We start from the raw sequence: 13,005 nt of genomic DNA, 5'->3' as shown, positions 1-13,005 counted from the left end.
CCAAAGAAATAAAATTATGTTTCAAGTGGAAATTCTGTGTTAAGGTAGGTAGTTTAAATATAAGTTTAAAATATATTAAACTAATTAAGTGTTCTTGCATGGCAAGACCACTTACTGTTATCTTACATATATATTCTTATTATTATCGCCAAATTTACCACCCTAACTCCTCCCACAGTTTTTACACTACATAGACAGGCGGCTCAAATAATTTTGTACAAAATGATTTGCCAAGCATCTCTAACTTATTAGTATAGCACTTGCAATTATTATGCAATTTTGTACTTTATTTGATTTGCAGAGAGCTGTTGCATTGCATGTTTTGTTTTACATAGACATTAATACACCGAAACGTGCAGATTGTTCCCGATTGGTGTGCTATTACTTTGTGGAACGTTTCGCCGATTGGTTCACGAAATATCGGTGTTTTTATTGGTCCCATAGGAATGAATGGCGTAATGTTCAAAACTAGAGTGGGAGCTGACAAAAGCTAGAGTGGGAGCTGAAAAATCAGGACATGATTTCTAAACTGCCAACACTCCCTCATTTTAAAGCCCACCTACACAAATCTTGTATCAAAACGTTCAGCTATCCCAGTTACTCCAGCCACTCCAACCATGCAACAGTTACTCAAGCCACTCCACCAGGGGCGTAACGATCGCGGTCGCAGGGAGTGCGACTGCGACCGGGCCCGGCGGGGGGAGGGGGCCCGCTGTACTAACATGTAATGAAGCGCTGTGAAGGGGCCCGGCATGAAGTACAGTGACAATGCCGGGCCCCGTCAGGGCGCTCCATTCAGAGGCGTAGCGTGGGGGGGGGCCGGGGGGGCCGTCGCCCCGGGCGCCACTCTGCAGGGGGCGCCGTCTGCGGGGCTGGCACAAGTTAAATCGGACGCTGTGTTTTTTTTTCTTCACACAGCGTTCGGCTGCAGAGCAGAGTGAGGAGGCGAGAGGGGGCGGGGCATGCACGGCAGTTCCCGATAGGCTCCGCCCACCTTCCAGGCGGGAAGTACAGTGCAGACTGCAGAGCCAGGAGCCGGAGGCAGCAAGAAGAAGCAGAAGATCATGGCTGCAGCTGAATCAGTAGGAGACTGTAGTCCAGCTATGAGCCTAGAGACAGTGATTCAACTTGAATTACTTAGTGGGGGCATTGTGCACTGTCTGTGGGGACAGTATTACTTTGTTGGGGCCCTGGGGCGCAAATTACGTAATGGGCAGTGCCCATTACGTAATTTGCCCCCCAGTGCCCCCACTAAGTAATACTAACTGCCCCCACAGACAGTGCACAACTCACTGCACACTGCCCATTACGTAATTTGCCCCCCAGTGCCCCCACTAAGTAATACTAACTGCCCCCACAGACAGTGCACAACTCACTGCACACTGCCCATTACGTAATTTGCCCCCCAGTGCCCCCACTAAGTAATAGTGCCCCACAGACAGTGCACAGTTGTGGCAGTATTACTTAGTGGGCCACTGGGGGGCAAATTACGTAATGGGCAGTGCGCAGTGAGTTGTGCACTGTCTGTGGGGGCAGTATTACTTTGTTGGGGCACTGGGGGGCAAATTACTTAATGGGCAGTGCCCATTACGTAATTTTCCCCCCAGTGCCCCCACTAAGTAATACTAAGTGGCTGAACAAATGCATGCCCTCGCAGGGGCAGCAGTGCAGCACAATCCACCATTATCCGGCCGGCCAGCAAGTACAGGAACAGCCAAACAGGAGGAGTCAGATCGATGACAGCCAGGTAGGAATCAGGAGAAGATGTTAGAACTTAGATGGATGGATCACAAGTAGGGGGCGTGGAGCGGGCGGCGGCTAGTCGGGATTCGGACTCGAGAGCACCGGCGCTCCCAGGCAGAGTGCGCTCTGCGCGGTGGCCTACTCTGCTTATAGGTGGCGCCGGCCCTGGATTCAAGCGACCCTGAGACAGAGTGAGTGACAGTCAGTGTCACTGTCCCAGAGTCCCACCCTGAGTGTGTAATTAGGTCAGTAGTTTACTTTGTTGGCATTGGCTGAGGGCAGGCAGGCTTTAGGGGTAATATATGATTATATGAGTTAAGTGCCAGTAAGTGTCATGAGAGCCAGGCCAAGGCTGCCAAGCAGATGGCACCATGGCACTGCAGTCAGAGTGCTGGTGAAGGATGACCAGGGACACTGAGACAGTACTGCCTCTCTGGGATGCCATCTGCCCATCTCTGCTGTCCATATACCAGGCCTACCCTGGTATATGGACAGCAGAGATGGGCAGATGGCATCCTCTGGGCAGTACTGTCTCTCTGGTCATCCTTCACCAGCACCCTGACTGCCACGGTCCTGCTTGGCCTGGCTCTCATGGCACTTCACTGCCTCGTGCTTGGCTATCAGCGCTGAGTGACTCAGTCACACTGCAACATTGACTGAGTCACTCAGTGCTGATAGCCAAGCATGAGGCAGTGAAGTGCCATGAGAGCCAGGCCAAGCAGGACCGTGGCAGTCCGGGTGCTGGTGAAGGAAGACCAGAGAGACAGTACTGCCCAGAGGATGCCATCTGCCCATCTCTGCTGTCCATATACCAGGTCTACCAGCATTAGCCATTGATATACCACCTGCCTGCCTGGTCACCCCACCTAACACTCACGGAGACAAGTGACTCAGACTGTTAGGTGTGGGGGGACCAGGCGGTATATGAAGGGGTAATACTGGTAGGCCTGGTATATGGACAGGAGAGATGGGCAGATAGCATCCTCTGGGGGTTGTATCTTACATGGGACTGTATGCTGGAGGAGCTGAAGGGAGAGTGATGTGTTTTACATGGGACTGTTTGCAAGAAGGACTAAAGGCAGGGGGAGTGTTGTATCTTACACAGGACTGTATGCTGGAGGGGCTGAAGGGGGCCATAATTATTACTATAATACTACAGAGGTGGTCATTATAATAATAATACAGAGGGGGCCATTATATATTATAATTATACAGAGAGCATTATACTTATGGGCACTACAGGGGAAGGGGACTTCTGTTATCTGAGGATGATAGTAAAGTGAGGAATCTAAAACATTTTCTGCAAAACTTTGCAGAGACGAGACATGGCTGAAAGAAGGTGTCATGATGGTCCTATCTCCGAATGAGGACGTTGATGAAAGTCTACATCACAGGAGATGTCACTGGATGTAACAGGTATGGTGCGGTATTCTCCTGTATATTTCATAGCAATGTATGTTATGTCCATCCAAATATCTGTTTCACGGTAGGGGGGAGGGGGTATATAGAATTTGTCCCACACTGCCTCAGCCTGGCCCCAGACTTGAGGTCACACTGTGTGTGTTCTGAATTCTGGGGCCTCACACCCATCTACTACATTATCTGTACTCAGAGTTATCACCGTGTTATCTGTGGTGTTACATAGGACTGCAGGTGACATCTATTACATTATTTGTTTAAAAAAGGGGCGTGGTCACAGGTTGGGGGGGGGGGCGCAATACTTGGCTTGCCCCGGGTGCTTGTTACCCACGCTACGCCACTGGCTCCATTACATGTTTAATATGAGGCAAGGTGGGGGAGGTTTGCGCAGAGGGGGTGGGAGGAAGAGGGAGGACGCGCGCACTCACTCACATACACTCGGCCCGGCAGTTCTTGTCACTGCCGGGCTGTCTCCAGATCATCAGTGAAGCAGGAGCTCTAGCGCTCCCTCTGCTGGTCGCACATCGGGCTGCTGGCTGTGGGAGGAGCTCTGAAGGCCCGGGAAACTGCCTTTAGTACAGCCAGCAGTGCGATGTCAGTGTGGCAGCGCAACATCAGGGAAGAGGGTAAGTATGTGTTTTATTTTTATTTTCCTAACACTGCAGACTGGGGGCAAAGGGGAAGGGGGGGGGGGGTTGATGGGCACAACTAGAGTGAGGGGGCACAAAAGTGGGCATCTCTACTGAGGGGGCACCTAATCTGCCATAACTACTGTGAGGGGGGCACATAATCTGGCATAACCACTGTGAGGGGCACATATGTGGGCATATCTAATGTGAGGGGCACATAATCTGGCATAACCACTGTAGGGGGGCACATATCTGGCATAACTACTGTGAGGGGGGCACATATAAAGGCATAACTATGAGATGGCACATATAAAGGCATAACTACTGTGAGGGGGGCACATAATCTGGCATAACCACTGTGAGGGGCACATATGTGGGCATATTTAATGTGAGGGGCACATAATATGGCATAACCACTGTAGGGGGCACATATCTGGTCATAACTACTGTGAGGGGCACATAGTCTGGCATAACTACTGTGAGGGGGAACATATCTGGCCATATCCACTGTGAGGGGCACATATCTGGGCATAACTACTGTGAGTGGGCACATATCTGGGCATAACCACTGTGAGCGGGCACATATCTGGGCATATCCACTGTGAGGGGCACATATCTGGGCATATCCACTGTGAGGGGCACATATCTGGCATAAATACCGTGAGGGGGCATATATTTGGCATAACTACTGTTAGGGGGCACATATTTGGCATAACTACTGTGAGGGGCACATATCTGGGCATAACTACTGTGACAGGAACAAAGGTGGGCATAACTGCTGCGAGGGGCCACAAGAAGGACATAACTTTTGTGAAGGGACCACAAGGTGGGCTTAATTACTGTGAAAGGCCACAAGATGGGCATTACTACTGTGAGGGGCCACAATGTGGACATTAGTACTGTGTGGTAGCACTTAGGGGAAATGTCCTAAATTACCCTGCTATACATTGGCATAGCTCAGTCTACCAGGCCAGCAGAGCTCCCCCAGCTGGTAGTTTCACAGGGGTAGTCACCATCCCTTCCTTATGTGATTATTCTTTTTTTTTCTATCACCACAGGGACCTTGTTCTGGATCCAGCGGACATCACACCGACGCCAGCTACACCCTGGATGAGGTAGGACCAGATTTTATTAGGATTGGGTGAGTGTAGCCATGCATTGGGCTCTTTCACACGAGCGGATCCCGTGTGGCTAATCTGCTGTGTGAAAGAGAGCCAAGCCCCGCTCCGGACAGCAGAGACACCGAGCAGTAACATGATTGATAATGCTCCATGCCTCTCTATGATCGTTTTGCTACAAAATCACGGTGACCACTTTATCTCCCTGTGATTTTTTAGTAAAAAGGTCACAGAGAGGCACGGAGCATTATCAATCGTGTTACTGCTCCGTGTCTCTGCTGTCCGGAATGGGGCTTGGCCCTCATTCACGCAGCGGACTAGCCACACGGGAAAGCCATTAGTAAGAAAATCTGCCGCTTCTTTATAAAAATCGGGGGGTAGGGGGGCCCCGATACAAAGTTTGCACTGGGGCCCATAACACTCTAGTTACGCCACTGCACTCCACCCAGTTACTCCGCCCACTCCAATTGTAGACTACTGGTAGAAGCAAGGACATTTCACACAATTTCCCCAGAAATTGTAGCTTTTCTAGTTTAGCTTTTTTTTTTCAAATGGATCGAAAGCTGTTTTTGGCATTAAAAAAAGGAACAAATCTGAGAAATGCTCCTATGATCAAGCCATGAAAATTATACATGCATTACAACAATCTTAGTTAAACTAAATATAGTGTATTAAAGTGGTTGCTCGGGTTCAGAGCTGAACACGGACATATCCCCATGTACACCCCTCTGGCCCCCAGGATATGAGCATCAGAGCATTTGCCCTGCGCTGAATTCTAGAGCTCCGGTGATGTACCGGGCTCTCCATAGGGACTGCTAGGTGGAGGCTTCTGCCTAGCAGTGTTTCCGGTGATGTCACCGGCACTAATGGGTGGGTTTAGCGCTGCCTAGCCTTTAAAACAGCTAGGGTAGCACTAAAGCCCGCCCATCAGAGCCAGTGACGTCAAGCAGTGTGCCAATGTAAACAAAAAAGCTCTTGCCCTGCGGAAAACAAGGAGAGAGTCGGAGCATCAAATGCTCTGATGCTTATATAAGGTGGGCCGGAGGGGTGAAGATAGGAATATGTCCGGGTTCAGCTCTGAACCCCAACAACTCCTTTAATATGTGTATTAATATGCATGAGACTTTCCCTGCACTTGAGATGTGCTCCAATACTGCTGGTGTCCAACACAATCAAAACAAAGCTCCTTACTCGTAGCCAATGGAAGGCTGCAAGTGAGAAGCTTTGTTACTAGTAAGGAGGCTGCAGGCAGTAGTAAATTTGTCAGTTTAGGCGATCTGCTGAACCAGAGGACATCCACACCAATCTGAGACTGTTGTGGAGGTGTACGAATCAGTGGCAGGGCCACACTACTTGATGTTAGGCTGGGTGCCTGTCTCAGGTTAAGACACTGGGTAGCAGTAGCTTGGGTTTAATAAGCCCCTGGGTGGGATCAATGCACTGCACACAGTTATAGCCAAGTGATATAGTATAAAGACAGATAAACATCTTGTACTGTGCCACACCATCATTTGCACCTAACGGTGCTGGCGTCACGAACAAACAGGGACCCTGCCACCAAAGCACCCTAAGCACCTATACCACCAAGGGCATCTCAACTACCATCTGGCTGGTGATCCCTGTACTAGAGAGTGCCCCGGAAGATTTTAGTGCTGTCTTCCCTATCATGGCACGCCGACCCTGGGAGGCTCTGCTAACTGTGATTACAAACTACTACTACCCCCATCGGCCCACCGCACCTAACGTGTTGCCTCTGTGGTCCGGTTCCCTGCAGTTCTGCTTCAGGCCGAATGGCAGATTAGCCATCCTATATCTGTGTAACTTGTGTTCTTGTCCAATGGGGTACCAAGTCCATGGACCTATCAGGTCCCTATTTAAATCCACTACTGCAGTACTTCCTTGTCAGTGATAGTTTCAGACTCCCTAGCTGTGCTCCTGGTTCTGGTTCTGTGTGCATTGGATTGCTATTATTGTTATTGTTATTATATCCCTGTATGACCTCGTTAAGGGTCATCATTCGTAACTTCCTGTTCTTTAACGATTTTGCAAATGTGACCTGTGTGACCAATCCCAGCTATCCTGAACCTATATACATGTAAGTATACCTATATACATGTAACTGGTCCAGCCCCATTCCCAGGTGCCTGAGCATCAATGGTCCTTGTGTGCTTCAAAGGTAGAACTTGTCTGTGCTTAAGTTTCTGTGTTACTAACCCGTGCTTGTCTTCTGGATTTTGCTACCTATCTCATTCTTGCCTGGTACGTCTCGCTTCTCCTGTTGCTGACCCAGATTGCCTGACCTGTATCTGTGCCACCTGCCCTGACCCATTGCTTGTATGACTACCCCTTTGCCTCATCCTTGGTCCGGCACTGTTGCTCCTGGTTACGACTCAGCCTGTTAACTACATCCATACCTCTGGTACCTTGATCTGGTACCTTCTGGTACGCCTGGACCAGTTGCTTTGTGTGACAATCCTCCTCATAAGGTAGCGACCTGCTGTTCATAGTAACTTAGTACATAAGGCCGAAAAAAGACATTTGTCCATCCAGTTCGGCCTGTTATCCTGCAAGTTGATCCAGAGGAAGGCAAAAAAACAACAACTGTGAGGTAGAAGCCAATTTAGGGGAATAAAAAATTCCTTCCCGACTCCAATCAGGCAATCAGACTAACTCCCTGGATCAACGACCCCTCTCTAGTAGCTATAGCCTGCAATATTATTACGCTCCAGAAACACATCCAGGCCCCTCTTCAATTCCTTTATTGTACTCACCATCACCACCTCCTCAGGCAGAGAGTTCCATAGTCTCACTGCTCTTACCGTAAAGAATCCTTTTCTGTGTTTGTGTACAAACCTTCTTTCCTCCAGACGCAGAGGATGTCCCCTCGTCACAGTCACAGTTCTGGGGATAAATAGATGATGGGATAGATCTCTGTACTGACCCCTGATATATTTATACATATTAATTAGATCTCCCCTCAGTCGTCTTTTTTCTAAAGTGAATAACCCTAATTTTGATAATCTTTCAGGGTACTGTAGTTGCCCCATTCCAGTTATTACTTTAGTTGCCCTCTCTGGACCCTCTCCAGCTCTGCTATGTCTGCCTTGTTTACAGGAGCCCAGAACTGTACACAGTACTCCATGTGTGGTCTGACTAGCGATTTATAAAGTGGTAGGACTATGTTCTTATCACGGGCATCTATGCCCCTTCTGATGCAACCCATTATCTTATTGGCCTTGGCAGCAGCTGCCTGACACTGTTTTTTGCAGCTTAGTTTGCTGTTTATTAAAATTCCTAGATCCTTTTCCATGTCAGTGTTACCGAGTGTTTTACCATTTAGTATGTACGGGTGACTTGCATTATTCCTTCCCATGTGCATAACTTTACATTTGTCAGTGTTAAACCTCATCTGCCACTTATCTGCCCAAGCCTCCAATCTATCCAGATCCCTCTGTAGTAGTATACTGTCCTCTTCATTGTAAATTACTTTACATAGTTTAGTGTCATCTGTGAAAATTGACACTTTACTATGCAAGCCTTCTACAAGATCATTAATAAATATATTGAAGAGAATAGGGCCCAATACTGACCCCTGAGGTACTCCACTAGTGACAGTGACCCAATCTGAGTGTGTACCGTTAATAACCACCCTCTGTTTTCTATCATTGAGCCAGTTACTTACCCACTTACAGACGTTTTCTCCCAGTCCGAGCATTCTCATTTTATATACTAACCTTTTATGTGGTACAGTGTCAAATGCTTTGGAGAAGTCCAGATATAAGTCTCAGGAAAGGCTATCCCCACCATCTGAGGTACTGTGAAGAATAAGGAGTTCACTTAGACAATGCTTTTAGAGGAGGTTGGTCATGTGGCACAGTGGGTTCGTGACAGGTTCACTGTCCGTGTCTTCCTGCCTACTCTGGTTACACATACATTTTCCAGTATATAGTTTATGCCAGTGTAGCTTGCAGAATATACAAAAAAGGATCCATGCACAAAGTGCTACTGTTGGACCCCATAACCAGCTTCAGTAATAAAATTAAAATTGTACAGATCTTTATTTTCTTGTGTGTCATTGCAGACATTAGTCATGTGTAATACAGGAGGTGTGGACTTACTGTGTTGCTGAACAGATTTCATGGCTACTCCTAAGGGTGTTATCTAAGTCCTCCCCCTGGTCTTCACCCTTTTACCTCTATACAGAAGTTAGGCCTCTGGTGCAGGAGAACCACTAGGCCACTACCTCTTGGAGTAGTCTCCGTTCAGTGACAGCTGACCCAGGTGGGTTATGAGACAATGATACGTGGGACCAAAAGGGGCAGGCATAGTCGTAGTCAGGGGACAAGCCAAGGTCAGAGCAGGTAGAGTTCGATAAACAGTCAGAGATCAGGGCAGACAGGACAGAACAATACAGTAAACAAGCAGAAGTCAGGCTTCCTCACTGCGCCTGCGCCGACTACGTCACAGTGAGGAAGCCGGCACCAGGAGTGCGGCCTTCACTCACTGTGCCTGCGCCGAATACAGAAGTGAACGGCGCAGGCGCGGGATTTCCTCAACGATGCATGGAACATGGACATCAATCAAGAGGAGCGGGGAGGGCAGAACGGAGGACCTGGGCGGGATAAAGGGTGAGTAGACCGAGCCTCTAGGTACTGAATCTACGCCCACATAGCACCTAGAGGCTCATTAGCATATTTTAAAAGTGTGTATTTTAGCAAATGTAAAAATCACAGTCATGTAGTGCTGACATTAGCACAACAACAGCTACATAACAGTAATTCTGATGGTAGAAACCCTTTAAGTATATTGCTATTGTAGATAAGGAAGGGGGCTCTGTTTGCATCATTGTGAATGGCAGAGGCTCTGCTAACCCTGTTAAAGGTGTTGCCTGGTACAGTAATGGATCTCTGTCAGTGGTTTTCGCCATGCCAAACTGTAAGCAGCTCTAGGTAGGGCATGGAGAGAACAGTATATACTGTACCCTTTGTGGAGCTTTTCTCATCAGAACTAGTATGAATATGAAGTTTCATTCTGCCATAGTTTGCTCCTGCAAGTGTCAAGGACAATGCTTTGCTCTGTGTGACAGCTGTATTATCCAACCAGGAGACCATTACAGCTGTCTTTCAGAGCAGAGGGAATCAGCTTAATGCAGATAGCAAAGTATGCTTCACAATTAAGAACCCCCTACACACACACACACACACACACGTATGGATGTAAGGTATGCTTGTACTGCTCTCCCCAGTCCCTAACTCAGGCATCCTCAAACTGCGGCCCTCCAGCTGTTGCAAAATTACAACTCCCAGCATGCCCAAACAGCCTACAGGTATCAGCCTACAGAAGGGCATTGTGGGAGTTGTAGTTTTACAACAGCTGGAGGGCCGCAGTTTGAGGATGCCTGCCCTAACTAGTCATGTCAGTAGTTTAGCATTGTCAAAAGTGCGGACAGACTCCCTATAATACTGATAGCCTATGATTGGGATAGGTCATCAATATCAGATTGGTAGGGGTTTCATTCTTGGCATCCACTGCCAATTAAGTGCCTGAAGCGGCTGCAGTGCTTGGGCAATGGCCTCTTCATTGCTAGGCACAGTGGACCGTCCAGTATCTTGCATTCTGTACTGGATGTTCATGTTCTCCCTATACACAAATACGAAGAGACCTGTCACTCCAAGTGAGCCAGTAAGGGAGGTGCCAGAAGGTGGCCACCCAGCTGGCACTTCTCCCTGCGCCCATTTTTTTTTAAAATTATATTTTGTCTAAAGGTCTAAGAGTTTAAACCCCTTCCCGCCCAGCGCCGTGATAGTACGACGCAGCGGGACGTGACTTGCCGCCCAGCGCAGTACTATTACACTGCGCTGATCAAGCGGGTGCAGGAGCTGCTCCCGCCCGATCAGCTGCAGGGGACCGGCTGTTCCCGTTAGCCGGACCCCTGGTGCATGCGCCGGCATCAGTGAAAACCCTTGCCAGCGCATTAACCTTTGCACTGCCTGCGGTCAGCGCTGACTGCGGCACGTGCGGGGTGGCCATCGGGTCCCCGCCCTGCTGTGACGGGGACCCGATAGCAGGGAAGGCAGCCCGATGCCTTCCTTAGGCATCGTGGCTGCCTTCTGGGAGATCCTGTGAGATCCAGCCCCCTGGATCTCACAGGAAGCAGGCTGTAGGTGTATTACAGTGAGTAATACACTTACAGCCAATGCATTACAATACAGAAGTATTGTAATGCATTGTAAAGGGGATCAGACCCCCAAAAGTTTCAAGTAAAAAACAACCGTCCTTTTCCAAAAATAAAGTAAAAAAAAAAAATTGTTAAAAATAGGCAGAAAATATAAAGTAGACATATTGGGTATCGCCGCATCCGTATCGACTGGCTATATAAAAATATCACATGACCTAACATCTCAGGTGAACACCGTAAAAAAAAAAAACTCTGCTAAAAAAAACTTTTTTTTGTCACCTTACATCACTAAAAGTGCAACACCAAGCGATAAAAAAGGCATATGCCCCCCAAAATAGTACCAATCTAACCATCACCTCATCCCGCAAAAAATGAGCCCCTACCTAAGACAATCTCCCAAAAAATAAAAATAAATATAGCTCTCACACTATGGAGACACTAAAACATGATTTTAGTTTTTCAAAAATGATTTTATTATGTTAAATGTAAAAAAAAAAAAAAAAAAGTATACATATTAGGTATCTCCGCGTCCGTAACAACCTGCTCTATAAAAATACCACATGACCTAAGACCCTCAGGTGAACACCATAAAAAAATTAAAATAAAAACGGTGTACAAAAAGCCATTTTTTTGTCACCTTACTTCACAAAAAATGTAATAGCAAGCGATCAAAAAGTCATATGCACCTCAAAATAGTGCCAATCAAACCGCCATCTCATCTCGCAAAAAGTGAGACCTAACTTAGACAATCGCTTACAAAAATAAAACAAACTATGGGTCTTAGAATATGGAGACACTATTAAAAAATTATATCATTGTGTAAAACGTAAATAAATAAAAAAAGTATACATATTAGGTATTGCCATATCCGGAACGACCTGCTGTATAAAAATATCACATGACCTAACCCTTCAGGTAAACACCGTAAAAAATTTAAAGTAAAAAGTGTGTCAAGAAAGCAATTTTTTGTCACTTTACATCACAAAAAGCGTAATACTAAGCAATCAAAAAGTCATATGCACACACTGTCAGATGAATATTGTAAATAACAAAAGCATAAAAACGGTGCCAAAACAGCTATTTTTTGTTACCTTGCCTCACAAAAAGTGTAATATAGAACAACCAAAAATCATATCTACCCTAAAATAGTACCAACAAAACTGCCACCTTATCCCGTAGTTTCCAAAATGGGGTCATTTTATTGGAGTTTCCACTCTAGGGGTGCATCAGGGGGTCTTCAAATGTGACATAGCAACTTAAAATTATCCCAGTTAAATCTGCCCTCCAAAAACCATATGGCGTTACTTTCCTTCTGCACCCTGCCATGTGCCCGTACCGCAGTTTACAGAAACACCCCATATGTGGTCGTAAACTACAGAATCAAGGCACTCATTGAGTTTTGTTTGGTTGTTAACCCTTGCTTTGTTACTGGAAAAAATGGATTAAAATGGAAAATCTGCCAAAAAAGTGAAATTCTGAAATTTCATCTACATGTTCCTTTAATTCTTGTGGAACACCTAAAGGGTTAACAAAATTAGCAAAATCAGTTTTAAATACCATGAGGGGTGTAGTTTCTAAAATGGGGTCATTTTTGGGTGGTTTCTGTTATGTAAGCCTCACAAAGTGAATTCAGACCTGAACTGGTCCTTAAAAAGTGGGTTTTGGAAATTTTCGGAAAAATTTTAAGATTTACTTCTAAAATTCTAAGCCTTCTAACGTCCCAAAAAAATAAAATGTAATTTTCAAAATGATCCAAACATAAAGTAGACATGTAGGAAATGTAAAGTAATAACTATTTCTGGAGGTATCACTATTTATTATAAAAGTAGAGAAATTGAAATTTGTAAATTTCTAAATTTTTCAACATTTTTGGTAAATTTGGTATTTTTATAAATAAAAATTAAATATTTTGACAGAA

Source organism: Bufo bufo, chromosome 5 (assembly GCF_905171765.1).
Source record: "Bufo bufo chromosome 5, aBufBuf1.1, whole genome shotgun sequence".
Taxonomy (NCBI): domain Eukaryota; kingdom Metazoa; phylum Chordata; class Amphibia; order Anura; family Bufonidae; genus Bufo; species Bufo bufo.
The sequence above is the reverse complement of the archived record's forward strand: the minus strand, read 5'-3'. Positions refer to the sequence as shown.